Source organism: Bombina bombina, chromosome 5 (genome assembly GCF_027579735.1).
Source record: "Bombina bombina isolate aBomBom1 chromosome 5, aBomBom1.pri, whole genome shotgun sequence".
In the NCBI taxonomy this organism is placed as follows: domain Eukaryota; kingdom Metazoa; phylum Chordata; class Amphibia; order Anura; family Bombinatoridae; genus Bombina; species Bombina bombina.
The window spans coordinates 1,087,272,082-1,087,287,144 of record NC_069503.1 but is presented as its reverse complement, the minus strand read 5'-3'; positions in this window follow the sequence as shown (position 1 = coordinate 1,087,287,144).

Here is a 15,063-nt window from a genome sequence, read left to right as displayed (position 1 = left end):
TATTGGTATCCCACAAGTATGGATGAATCCGTGGACTCGATACATCTTACAAGAGAAAACAGATTTTATGCTTACCTGATAAATTTCTTTCTCTTGTGATGTATCGAGTCCACGGCCCGCCCTGTCTGTTTAAGACAGGTAGTATATTTTTAATTAAAAAACTTCAGTCACCACTGCACCACTGCACCCTATAGTTTCTCCTTTTTCTTCCTAGCCTTCGGTCGAATGACTGGGGGGCGGAGCTAAGGGAGGAGCTATATGGACAGCTCTGCTGTGGGTGCTCTCTTTGCCACTTCCTGTAGGGAAGGAGAATATCCCACAAGTATGGATGAATCCGTGGACTCGATACATCACAAGAGAAAGAAATTTATCAGGTAAGCATAAATTCTGTTTTTTATCATTTATATTTAATCTAACAAAGCCACATAACAGTGTATTACAAACTAATGCTCATTGACTAATTCTTATTGGCTGATAGGCACTTCCTAATAATGTTAATAGCTACTTCCTGTTAAGGCTCATTTGTTGACAGGTACTTCCTGAGCATAGGTAGGAAGTGTATATAAGCCAAAAAGCATTAGCAGGAAGTGCACACCTGATATTTTGTATATTAGTTCAATATTTATATGTATTAATGTATACATGTTGCTCTTTCCTATAGATTACAAACAATTTAAAGGGACGGTAAATTAAAAAATTAAACTTTCATGATTCAGATAGAGCATGCAACTTTCCAATGTACTTCTGTTATCAAATTTGCTTTGTTCTCTTGGTATCTTTATTGAAGAGTAAAAGAGCTCAGGAGTGCAATGTTGCAATGTTGCAAAACACTGCTGCCATAGAGTACTAAAGACACGTGCACACTCCTGAGCTCCTATGAGCCTACCTAGTTTTACTCTTCAATACCTTGTGAACAAAGTATGTTTGATAACAGAAGTACATTGGAAAGTTGTATACAATTGCATGCTCTATCCAAATCATAAAAGTTTAATTTTAACTTTACTATCCCATTAAGTTCCCATTCTTCTCTGACCAATTACTAACCTCCAATGTACTATTTTGTTCCTGGTTCTGTAGTTGTCCTATATTTAACATTATTATTACCTATCATCTACCTATAAACCCAATAAAGGGCCATTATAATGGAGAAGTGACGGCATAGAGAGAGAGAGAGAGAGAGAATAAACCTCATCTTGGATGTCCTCTCACTACCTTAAGCTAAATCTCTCCAAAATTGAACTCCTTATTTTTCCCTCTTCTGCCAATGTCTCCACCCCCAAAATTTCTATAACTGTTGATAATTCCATCATTACCCCTACCCCGCACGCCCGATATCTTGGGGTCACACTTGACTCAGATCTTTTCTTCACTCCTCACATTCAGTCCTTGGCTAAAGCCTGCCACTTCCACCTTAAAAACATCCCTAACATTAGACATTTCCTTACACAAGATACAACCAAGATTTTAATCCACTCTCTCATCCTTTCCCGCCTCGACTACTGCAATTCCGTCCTCTCTGGTCTACCTAGCTGCCGCATAGCTCCTTTACAATCCATTATGAATGCCTCTGCCAGGCTCATCTTCCTTACTCGTCGCTCTTCATCTGCTGCACCTCTTTGCCAATCCCTTCACTGGCTTCCTCTTGCCTCTAGGATTAAACATAAAATCCTCACCCTGACATATAAAGCTCTCAACTGCACTGCTCCCCCTACATCTCAGAACTTGTCTCTAGATACTCTCCCTCCCGTCCCCTTCAATCAGCTCAGGATCGCCTCCTCTCCTCCTCTCCTCCTCTCTTGTTACTTCCTCACATTCACGTTTACAGGACTTCTCCAGACTGGCCCCCATCTTGTGGAATTCCCTGCCTTGCTCCATAAGTCTCTCCCCTAGTTTTTACAGCTTCAAGCACTCCCTAAAAACTCTACTATTCAGGGATGCATACAACCAATACTAACCTTCCCTAACGCCATTGCTTTCCCCTTGAACCCCTTAGAATGTAAGCCTATGGGCCCAGCTGTTTACAGATTGCTTCATAAGAGCCGACTACAACAGTGAAACTCTCGGCAGGGCCCTCTACCCACTTGACCCCTACAAAAGCTATCCTGTACACCGACTATGTTTACGGCGCTGCAGAATCTGTTGGCGCTCTACAAACACCTGATAATAATAATAAATAATAATAATAATAATGTACTAAAGGATCAGTAATTACAGTAGATTTGTATAATCAGCAAATGCATGATAACCAAACAATGCAATAGCACTTAGTCTGAACTACAAATTACATATTTCCACTCCCCGTGTATCATGTGACAGCCATCAGCCAATCACAAATGCATATATGAATATATTGTGAATTCTTGCACATGCTCAGTAGGAGCTGGTGACTCAAAAACTCTAAACATAAATGGACTTTGCACATTTTGCTAACGGAAGTAAATTGGAAAGTTGTTTAAAATTGCATGTTCTATATGAATAATGAAAATTTAATTTTGACTTGAGTGTCCCTTTAATAGCCCACCACACCAATTTACCACTAGCACATTTTTACATACTTCCCATATTACAGGAGCAGTGGCAAAGTAATTAAAATATAACTTTTAATTAAGTAAAAAATTATAAACAAAATGGGAAAGAAAAAATTAAAATAAATGATGAGACTTGTTGTTGTTTATCTGTGTTTTGTAGCCATGTTCATTGGTTGTGTATATAGCATATAATATGTTGTCTTTGTATCACTAGACAGAGGAGTAATTAATTATTCCATAGATGTACACATATTATAATGATATAACAGTATTTACACTAATAGTGGAATGTTTCTAGGTATGATTGGACAGGCACAGTACAATATAATTTGCACCGTTATTGATGTGGTTAGATTAACAGCCCGCCAGCATTTGTAGTGGTCAATATTATACTGTTTAAATCCAATGTGCCAAATTGCAACATCTATAGTGCAATGAATCTCAGTATAAAGTTACTCTCAATCCTGTCTGTGATGGTTACAAACAGTAGTTAAATACAAGTTAACCAAATAATGATATACAAAGTATCAGGAGCATAAGTCTCATATTTATTTCTCATATAGTAACGCTACTTGCTCCCGGCACTCCAGCAGTAAAAGCATAAATTTAACAACACCTCAACATAATAACTTAAAAATGGAGGAGCCCATGTGTCCCCCTACCCGCTCCACTTTTTTAAAATTTTACTTTAACATTATTTTCTTTTCATGACAGGTGAGGCTCTGCCTCCCTTGTCTCCCCTGACGGCACATCCCTGATTTATAAGCAACTTTTCAGAATGTTTAATAAAATAAAAGTTGAGTGGTATGATCATTTCTCAAGGATCCACCATTCCCAATTTTTCAATTTAAGTAAAGTATAATATATTGTGTCACAATTTTATGTATCCTATATTGAGTTTACCAAAAAAAATTTGGTTCTTTGTCACACTGGAGTAAAGTTACATAAAATATTTATGGCATTTCCATACTCCACTGATAGCTGTTGCAATGATTGGTCACTCCAATTGAAATAGAAAAGAGTAATGGAATTTTAATTATAGTCATTCCAGATAATGAAAGCTAAATATGTCAAAACAGAATTATATGAACATTTTTAACTAAGAAAAAAAAAGCGCAAGTACTCTGATCTGTAGAGATGTGCAGAGAAGAAGATTTTGTTTTGGACAAAATGTTTGTTTCGGTTATTCAGGGAAATTTGTTTCCCTGAATATTCTTTGCCTGCACTATTCGGTTTTTGGTTCATTTAAAATGAAATTAAAAATGTATTTTCGTTAAACATTTACATTTGTTTTTGTTAAAACTAATGTAAATGTTTGAAAGCTGAAGGAGAAAAGTTCACCTATAGCTACAATACTTACCTTAATGTACTCTCCAGTAAGCGCTTAAAATAAATAAATAAACAAAATGAATGAATACTGATGATTTTCATCAGTATTTATTAGTTCTCTTTATTTTCGTAGGTGCATTATTACGGATTTTTGTTTAATTAAAACTAAACGAAAATTAGATTTTCTTGACGAATGTGCATTCGTCCGAAAATGAATGCACGTCTCTACTGATCAGTCTGATTACTCTCTGTCAATGCCATACAGCCCCAGCTCAGGACATAAATTTAAAACTGATCATAATTTCCTTTTGAGTAATCAGTACTTACCAGAGGCAGGTCTATTTGAAACACACTCGCTCAAGAAGTGATAGCTCCTACTGCAGACATCGGCTCCACTATTCTGCTCCTCCTACCTACTTCCCGTGCACAGTTCATATTGCGCATTTTTTAAATAGCTAATGAAAAAAGTACAACACTAGCTGTGGCTCTAAAAAATAAAATGATTGTATGCATGCTTTAGAGGACTGCCGAGCAGTTGTAATTAGTCATGGTCATTCAGATGCTCTGAAGCGCATCTGGACACGCTGTCTAATTACAGCTGACCCGATCGTGCTATTAAACTCAGTGTAGCTCGCTCCCGCTACCAGACCAGAGCAGTAGCGAGCTACATTGATTTTAATAGCATGGTCGGGCGAGCTGTGACTAGACAGCAAACCTGCAATGCTCTTAGCAGAAGAAAACAGACCCGCTCAGTAGAGCCAGGAGCGTGTTCTGTTTTCTTTGCTAAATATCTATCTAAATATTTGCTTTAGAAACCTGGCGCTAAGCTAATGTTATATAATTCTGCACTATGTGCAGAATTATATAACATTATTTGCTAGGTTTACTGGCCCTGTACCCACACATATTATATACGGTTTTTATTGCAATTAAATTTAATTTCTAAAGATATCATTATTTTCATCATATATTATAATTTACTATTAAAATTTTTTTATAAAATATGATGAAAAAATTGAAAAAAACACACTTTTTCTAACTTTGACCCCCAAAATCTGTTAGTTACACATCTACAACCACCAAGAAACACCCATGCTAAATATTTCTACATTTTGTCCTGAGTTTAGAAATACCCAATGTTTACAAGTTCTTTGCTTTTTTTGCAAGTTATAGGGCAATAAGTACAAGTAGCACTTTGCTATTTCCAAACCATTTTTTTTCTTCAAAATTAGTGATAGTTACATTGTAACACTGATATCTGTCAGGAATCCCTGAATATCCCTTGACATGTATATATTTATTTTTAGTAGACATCCCAAAGTGTTGATCTAGGCTTATTTTGGTATATTTCATGCCTCTATTTCACCGCCAAATGCAATCAAATAAAAAATAATTGTTAACATTTTCACAAACTTTAGGTTTCTCACTGAAATTATTTACAAACAGCTAGTGCAATTACGGCACAAATGGTTGTAAATGCTTCTCTAGGATCCCCTTTTTTAAGAAATAGCAGACATTTATGGCTTTGGCATTACTTTTTGGTAATTAGAAGGCCACTAAATGCCGCGGTGCAACACACTTGTATTATGCCCAGCAGTGAAGGGGTTAATTAGGTAGCTTGTAGGGTTGATTTTAGCTTTAATGTAGTGTAGTAGACAACCCAAAGAATTAATCTAGGCCATTTTGGTAAATGTCATGCCACTATTTTACCGCCAAATGTGATCAAATAAAAGAAATAGTGAACTTTTTCACAAACTAAATGGCCACTACATGCCGCTGTGCAGCACACTTGTATTAATCCCAGCAATTAAGGGGTTAATTAGGTAGCTTGTAGGGTTAATTTTAGCTTTAGTGTAGAGATCAGCCTCCCACCTGACACATCCCACCCACTGATCCCTTCCTGACCCCCCTAAAACAGCTCTCTTCCCTCCAACACCTCACAATTGTCACTGACAACCTCCCTGACCCCCCCCAAATAGCTCTCACAATTGTCACTGCCAACCTCCCTGACCGCCTTTTACTAATAAATTGGCTTTTTTTATAAAAAATAAAATAAAAAAATATTTATTTTCTGTAGTGTAGCTGCCCTCCCTCAATACCCTACCCCCTTCCCCAACATTTTCTCCCCTCCCTCTCCCTTTCCCTCTCCCTCCTTGGACTTAAGGTAGCAACCAATAAGCAAGCGCTATCCAGGTTTCTGAACCTAAAAAGGGCCATCTCCTAAGTTTTACATTCCTGCTTTTTAAATAAAAATAGCAAGAGAACGAAGAAAAATTGATAATATGAGTAAATTAGAAAGTTGCTTAAAATTGCACGCTCTATCTGAATCATTAAAGAAAGAATGTGTGTTTAGTATCCCTTTAAATATAAACATACATTAAACGGTCTCTTAAAATTACATGTTCTTTCTAAACTATGAAAGTTTCATTCTATCTTTTTTGTCTCTTTAATCTAGGGAATTAATTTGATAACAAACTCCTTTTTTACGGTGTAGCCATATATCCAAGCATGCAGTTTTATTGTGAGCCAGCAAAATCAGACAATTTGTTTATAACAGCCATCGTATTCAGGAAAGATTGCTCATACTGGGAAACCAGCAGCAAATGCATAACCAGTGTATGAATTATAATTTATATAGAAGGCTGCATGCAAATTGCTCTATAGCATGAGCAGCTAGTAACCTACATTTTTCTTTGAGAGCTAGATTTCCTGCTTACATTTGTCTTTGAATTGTGCTACCAATTATAATACAATTTTTTGCTTTGATGTTTGTGTCTTAAAGGGGCATGAAACACTTTTAAATTGTAATATTATGGGCTACATTACAAGTGGAGTGCCAATTTATCACACCCATAAACAAGCAAATACACGCGATAAATAACATTACAAGCAGCTGGTTAGTGCTACCGCGAGCTCCCAGTAGCAATTAGCACTCCGATCTGGTTAATTTTTCAAAAGTGCCCTAATTTGCCTCAAAATATATTTTAGTTTTTTTAGTTTTAAAAAATGTAGCTTTTTTTAATAAAAAAAACTGCACAGAGCAGTTTTTAGGGGTTAAAATTGGCGGGTGTGGTGTGTTAGAAAACAAATGGCACTAAAAAGTGCTTTTACGTTGTGGTCTATGAAAAACTGTGTGTTCCCTGTAAATATATATGCATATGCTTATATACATATATATTTACGTGTTAATATGTCCATATACACAAATAAACATAAATATATATATATATATATTCATATATATTTTACATTTGCTGCCCATCGCTGCGCTTCTTACCCCCTTCGCTGCGCTAGGTTCTCTAGCCATGTCTTTCCACATGAGAACGAGGCTCCTATTGGCGAGCTTCCAGGCAATGTGAACACAAGGTCACGTTCGCATTGCGGCTCATTTCTAATACCAGCGTACACAACAGAGGAAATTAATGCAAAGGAATTTTTAATGGTGTGTCACTGGACCGCAAATGCAAGCAGAATAAGAAAGGTACATGTTTTCAAATAGTTTATCAGTGTGGAACAATTTTAAAAACATGTACATTTGTTGTTCTGTTTGCATTTCTTTGCAGTCCAGTGACATAACCTTAAAAAACCCATTGCAAATTTTTACTTAATTTCCTGTTATGGCCATTAAAGGAAATGTATAAATGAGCTCCTACACTAATCAAGCAATCATTGTGTAGCATGAAGCAAAATCACAGTTCTGAAGTCTGTAGAATGAACTCCAGCTCTTTGGGCAGTGGGAAAAAGAAAAACATACGCTGAGATTACGAGTTTGGCGTTAACAGGGGTGCGTTGCTAACGAGGCTTTTTTTTCTAACGCTACCTTAAGCCAACGCTGGTATTACAGGTTTTTTTAAACCTGGCGTTAGCCTCAAAAAGGGGAGCGTAGAGCAGAATTTAGCTCCACATCTCACCTCAATACCAGCTTTGCTTACGGTAGCGGTAAGCTGGCTAAACGCGCTCATGCACAATTTCCCCATAGGAAACAATGGGGCTGAGCTGGCTGTAAAAAAAAACCTGCAAAAAAGCAGCGTCCAGCTTCTAACGCAGCCCCATTGTTTCCTATGGGAAAATAAAAAATATGTCTACACCTAACACCCTAACATGAACCCCGAGTCTAAACACCCCTAATCTTACACTTATTAACCACTAATCTGCCGCCCCCGCTATCGCTGACACCTACATTATATTATTAACCCCTAATCTGCCACTCCGGACACCGCCGCCACCTACATTATACCTATGAACCTCTAATCTACTGCCCCCAACATCGCCACCACTTACATTATACTTATAAACCCCTAATCTACCACCCCCAACGTCGCCGCCACCTACCTACAATTATTAACCCCTAATCTGTCGACCGGACATCACCGCCACTTTAATAAATGTATTAACCCCTAAACCGCTGCACTCCCGCCTCGCAAACACTAGTTACATTTCTCTTGCAAGGTGTATCCAGTCCACGGATTCATCCTTTACTTGTGGGATATTCTCATTCCCTACAGGAAGTGGCAAAGAGAGCACACAGCAGAGCTGACCATATAGCTCCCCCTCTAGCTCCACCCCCCAGTCATTCTCTTTGCCGGCTCTAAGCACTAGGGTCTCTCTACGGGAGGGTAAAGTGAATGTGGTGTTAGATTTGTAGTTTTATATCTTCAATCAAGGGTTTGTTATTTTTAAATGGTACCGGTTTGTACTATTTACTCTCTAGCAGAAAAGTGATGAAGAATTCTGCTGAGAGGAAAATGATTTTAGCATGTTGTAACTAAAATCCACTGCTGTTCCCACACAGGACTGAGGAGTACCAGAAAACTTCAGTTGGGGGGAACAGTTTGCAGACTTGACTGCAATGAGGTATGTTCAGTCATTTATTTCTAGACAAGACTGAGATAATGCTAGAAGACTGACAAGATCCCCATGTGGGGAGGGTAAGCTATGTTCTGAGACTTAGTAAAGAATCGAATGCTTACATAACAGGGCTAATTAGGCTGGTTGACACTAATTCAGGTCAATCGATTATTTGTTTTAAGAAATACTCGTTGGAGACACTTTTTTAAGCACTTTGGAGTGTTTTCTGGGGTTATTATCCCCATGGCAAAAATTTAGTCACTTAGAAGTGATTTTTGTAGGCCTCAGAACTCCGGAGTGGAGTGGAAGGGGCCTAATTTCGCGCCTCAGATGCGCAGTTAGAATTGAAAGACAGTTCATGCTGCTTCACATGGAGGTTCCAGCTGCTGATTGAGGACCTAAAAGAAGCCTTTTTCCCCAAAACTGATCCCTAAGGGCAGGTAGGGCCACAGTAGTAAGCTGTGGCAAGGTGCTGTAGTTATTTAACCGGTTGTTGGCTTTAGGCTGCTCCGGTTTGGGCATTAAGGGGTTAATCGTTCTGCAACTTGTGGTGCAATCATATTAAAGCCTTAGGTACATACTGTGAAAATTTCAAAAGGATTGCTGCATTTTTCACTGTTTTGTAAAATTGTGTGCTCTTTTTATTTCTTAAAGGCACAGTAACGTTTTTTTCAAATTGTGTTTTTTATTTGATTAAAGTGTTTTCCAAGCCTGCTTGTGTATACTACTAGTCTGTTAAACATGTCTGACACTAAGGAAAATCCTTGTTCAATGTGTTTAGAAGCCATGGTGGAACCGCCTCTCAGAATGTGTCCCAATTGCACTAATATGTCTATACACTTTAAAGATCATATTGTTGCACTTAAAAGTGTGGCCCTAGATGATTCTCAGACTGAAGGTAATGATGATAGTCTCCCTATGTGTCACAACCAGTTACGCCCGCTCAAGCGATGCCTAGTACCTCTAGTGCGCCTGCCCCTATTACATTGCAACAACTAGCGACAGTCATGGATAATTCCCTTGCGGCCTTTCTATCCAAACTGCCAGTTTTTCCTGCAAAGCGTGATAGCTCTGTTTTAAGAACAGATTATGAGCAGTCTGAAGCTTTGGTAGCCTTATCTGATGTGCCCTCACAACGCTCTGAAGTGGGGGTGTGGGATTTGATGTCTGAGGGAGAAATTTCCAATTCAGGAAAGGTTTCTCATCAGGCAGAGTCAGATTCATTAGCATTTAAATTTAACTTGGAACACCTCCGCGTATTGCTCAGGGAGGTATTAGCTACTCTGGATGATTGTGACCCTATGGTGGTCCCAGAGAAGTTGTGTAAAATGGACAAGTACCTAGATGTCCCTGTATACACTGATGCGTTTCCGATCCCTAAGAGGGTTGCGGATATTGTTACTAGGGAGTGGGATAGACCAGGTGTCCCTTTTGTTCCCCCCCACCTTATTTTTAAGAAAATGTTCCCCATAACTGACCCCAGGTGGGACTCGTGGCAGACGGTCCCTAAGGTAGAGGGGGCTGTTTCTTCACTTGCTAAACGCACAACCATACCAATTGAAGAAAGTTGTGCTTTTAAAGATCCTATGGATAAAAAGTTAGAAGGTTTACTTAAGAAAAATTTTGTTCAACAAGGTTTTCTTCTCCAACCTATTGCCTGCATTATTCCTGTAACTACTGCAGCGGCTTTCTGGTTTGAGGCGCTGGAGGAGTCGCTCCAGACGGAGACCTCATATGACGAAATTATGTATAGAATTAAGGCTCTAAAGCTGGCTAATCCTTTTATCACAGATGCCGCTTTGCAATTAGCTAAGTTAGCGGCAAAAAATTCAGGTTTCGCCATTATGGCGCGCAGAGTGCTTTGGCTCAAGTCAGGGTCGGCCGATGTGTCGTCAAAATCCAAATTATTAAATATCCCTTTCAAAGGAAAGACCCTTTTCAGGCCAGAATTGAAAGAGATTATTTCAGAAATCACCGGGGGAAGGGCCATGCTCTCCCTCAGGACAAGCCCTTTAAGGCTAAAAACAAAGCTAATTTTCATTCCTTTCGTAATTTCAGGAGCGGTCCCGCTTCAGCCTCCACAGCTACAAAGCAAGAGGGTAACGCTTCACAGCCCAAGGCAACCTGGAAACCTTACCAGGGCTGGAACCAGGGTAAACAGGCCAAAAAGCCTGCAGCTGCTACCAAGACAGCATGAAGGGGTAGCCCCCGATCTGGGACCGGATCTAGTTCGGGGCAGACTTTCTCTCTTCGCTCAGGCCTGGGCAAGAGATGTTCACGATCCCTGGGCATTAGAGATTGTTACCCAGGGATATCTTCTAGAATTCAAGGACTCCCCTCCAAGGGGAAGGTTCCACATTTCTCGTCTGTCTACAGACCAGACAAAGAAAGAGGCTTTCTTACACTGTGTAGAAGATCTACATACGATGGGAGTGATATACCCAGTTCCAATTGCAGAACAAGGACTGGGTTTTTACTCAAACCTGTTTGTGGTTCCCAAAAAAGAAGGAACTTTCAGACCAATCCTGGATCTAAAAATTCTAAACAGATTCCTCAGAGTCCCATCATTCAAGATGGAGACCATTCGGACAATCTTACCTATGATCCAGGAAGGTCAATATATGACTACCGTGGATCTAAAGGATGCGTACCTGCATATCCCTATCCACAAAGATCATCATCAGTTCCTCAGGTTCGCTTTCCTAGACAAACATTACCAGTTCGTGGCTCTTCCATTCGGTTTAGCCACTGCTCCCAGAATTTTCACAAAGGTGCTAGGGTCCCTTCTGGCGGTTCTAAGACCGCGGGGCATAGCAGTGGCGCCTTATTTGGACGACATTTTTAATTCAGGCGCCGTCCTTTCACAGATCCAAAGCTCACACGGAGATTGGTCTCACGGGTGGAAGGTGAACATCAAAAAGAGTTCTCTGTCCCCACTCACAAGGGTTCCCTTCCTAGGAACACTAATAGATTCGGTAGAAATGAAAATATTTCTGACGGAGGTCAGAAAGTTGAAACTTTTAACTACTTGCTGAGTTCTTCATTCCATTCCTCGGCCATCTGTAGCTCAGTGCATGGAGGCAATCGGATTAATGGTAGCGGCAATGGACATAGTCCATTTCGCTCGGATACATCTCAGACCACTGCAACTATGCATGCTCAATCAGTGGAATGGGGATTATGCAGATTTGTCTCCTCAAATACAGTTGGACCAGGAAACCATAGTTTCTCTTCTCTGGTGGTTGTCTCAGGATCACCTGTCTCAGGGAATATGTTTCCGCAGACCAGAGTGGATCATTGTAACGACCGACGCCAGTCTGTTAGGCTGGGGTGCAGTCTGGGACTCCCTGAAAGCTCAAGGCTTATGGTCTCGGGAAGAATCTCATCTCCCGATAAACATTCTGGAACTGAGGGCGATATTCAACACGCTTCAGGCATGGCCTCAACTAGCTGCGGCCAAATTCATCAGATTTCAGTCGGACAACATCAGGACTGTAGCTTACATCAATCATCAGGGGGGAACAAAGAGTTCTCTTGCAATGAGGGAAGTAACCAAAATAATCAGGTGGGTGGAGGACCACTCCTGCCATCTCTCAGCAATTCACATCCCAGGAGTAGACAACTGGGAGGCTGATTTTCTGAGTCGTCAGTCTTTTCACCCGGGGGAGTGGGAACTCCACCCGGAGGTATTTGCCCAGCTGACTCAGCTATGGGGCATTCCAGAATTGGATCTGATGGCGTCCCGTCAGAACACCAAGCTTCCTCTCTATGGATCCAGGTCCCGGGACCCCAAGGCGGCATTGATCGATGCTCTAGCAGCGCCTTGGTCCTTCAATCTGGCTTATGTTTTCCCACCGTTTCCTCTTCTCCCTCGTCTGATCGCCAGAATCAAGCAGGAGAAGGCTTCAGTGATTTTGATAGCGCCTACGTGGCCACGCAGGACTTGGTATGCAGACCTAGTAGACATGTCATCTGTCCCACCATGGACACTGCCAATGAGGCAGGACCTTCTAATACAGGGTCCGTTCAAGCATCCAAATCTAGTTTCTCTACCTCTGACTGCTTGGAGATTGAACGCTTAATTCTATCAAAGTGTGGTTTCTCTGAGTCAGTTATAGATACTCTGATTCAGGCTAGAAAGCCTGTCACCAGGAAAATCTACCATAAGATATGGCGGAAATATCTTTGTTGGTGTGAATCCAAGGGTTACTCATGGAGTAAGATTAGGATTCCCAGGATATTGTCCTTTCTCCAAGACGGATTGGAGAAAGGATTGTCGGCTAGTTCTTTAAAGGGACAGATATCTGCTCTGTCTATCCTTTTACACAAGCGTCTGGCAGAGGTACCAGACGTTCAAGCGTTTGCACAGGCTTTAGTCAGAATCAAGCCTGTCTATAAACCTGTGGCTCCGCCATGGAGTCTAAATCTAGTTCTTTCAGTTCTTCAAGGGGTTCCGTTTGAACCTTTACATTCCATAGATATTAAGTTGTTATCTTGGAAAGTTTTGTTTTTGGTAGCTATCTCTTCTGCTTGAAGAGTCTCAGAATTATCTGCCTTACAGTGTGATTCACATTACTTGGTGTTCCATGCAGATAAGGTAGTTTTGCGTACTGAGCCTGGTTTTCTTCCTAAAGTTGTTTCTAACAAGAATATTAACCAGGAAATTGTTGTTCCTTCTCTGTGTCCCAATCCTTCTTCGAAGAAGGAACGCCTGTTGCACAATCTTGATGTGGTTCGTGCTCTAAAGTTCTATTTGCAAGCAACTAAGGATTTCAGACAAACATCTTCCTTGTTTGTTATCTATTCTGGTAAGAGGAGAGGTCAGAAAGCGACTGCTACCTCTCTTTCCTTTTGGCTGAAAAGCATCATCCGTTTGGCCTATGAGACTGCTAGCCAGCAGCCTCCTGTAAGAATTACTGCTCATTCTACCAGAGCAGTGACTTCCACATGGGCTTTCAAGAATGAGGCTTCTGTTGAACAGATTTGTAAGGCAGCGACTTGGTCTTCGATACTTTTGCTTCTTCGGAGGCTATTTTTGGGAGAAAGGTTTTGCAAGCAGTGGTGCCTTCCGTTTAAGGTACCTGTCTTGTTCCCTCCCTTCATCCGTGTCCTAAAGCTTTGGTATTGGTATCTCACAAGTAAAGGATGAATCCGTGGACTGGATACACCTTGCAAGAGAAAACAGAATGTATGCTTACCTGATAAATTACTTTCTCTTGCGGTGTATCCAGTCCACGGCCCGCCCTGGCAATTAAGTCAGGTAAAAATGTTTTGTTTAAACTACAGTCACCACTGCACCCTTTGGTTTCTCCTTTTTCTTCCTAACCTTTGGTCAAATGACTGGGGGGTGGAGCTAGAGGGGGAGCTATATGGACAGCTCTGCTGTGTGCTCTCTTTGCCACTTCCTGTAGGGAATGAGAATATCCCACAAGTAAAGGATGAATCCGTGGACTGGATACACCGCAAGAGAAAGTAATTTATCAGGTAAGCATAAATTCTGTTTTTTAACCCCTAATCTGCCACCCCCAACGTCGCCAAAACCTACCTACATTTATTAACCCCTAATCTTCCGACCCCAACGTCGCTGCTACTATAGTAAATGTATTAACCCTTAAACCTGTCTAAACCTAACCCTAACCACCCCTAACTTAAATATAATTTAAATTAAACAAAATACATTTAACATAATTAAATAAATTATTCCTATTTAAAACTAAATACTTACCTATAAAATAAACCCTAAGATAGCTACAATATAACTAATAGTTACATTGTAGCTAGCTTAGGATTTATATTTATTTTACAGGCAACTTTGTATTTATTCTAACTAGGTAGAATAGTTATTAAATAGTTATTAACTATTTAATAACTACCTAGCTAAAATAAGTACAAAATTACCTGTAAAATAAATCATAACCTAAGTTACAATTACACCTAACACTACACTATCATTAAATAAATGACCTAAACTACCTACAATTAAATACAATTAAATAAAATAAACTAAATTACGCAGAAAAAACCCCCCCACTAAATTACAGAAAATAAAAAAAGAATTAAACGAATTTTAAACTAATTACACCTAATCTAATCCCCCTAATAAAATAAAAAAGCCCTCCAAAATAATAAAATTTCCCTACCCTATAATAAATTACAAATAGCCCTTAAAAGGGCCTTTTGCGGGGCATTGCCCCAAAGTAATCAGCTCTTTTACCTGTACCCACCACCCACACACCCCTACTCTAAAACCCACCCAATCCCCCCTTAAAAAAACCTAACACTAACCCCCTGAAGATCACCCTACCTTGAGCCGTCTTCACCCAGCCGGGCACAAGTGGTCCTCCATACGGCAGAAGTC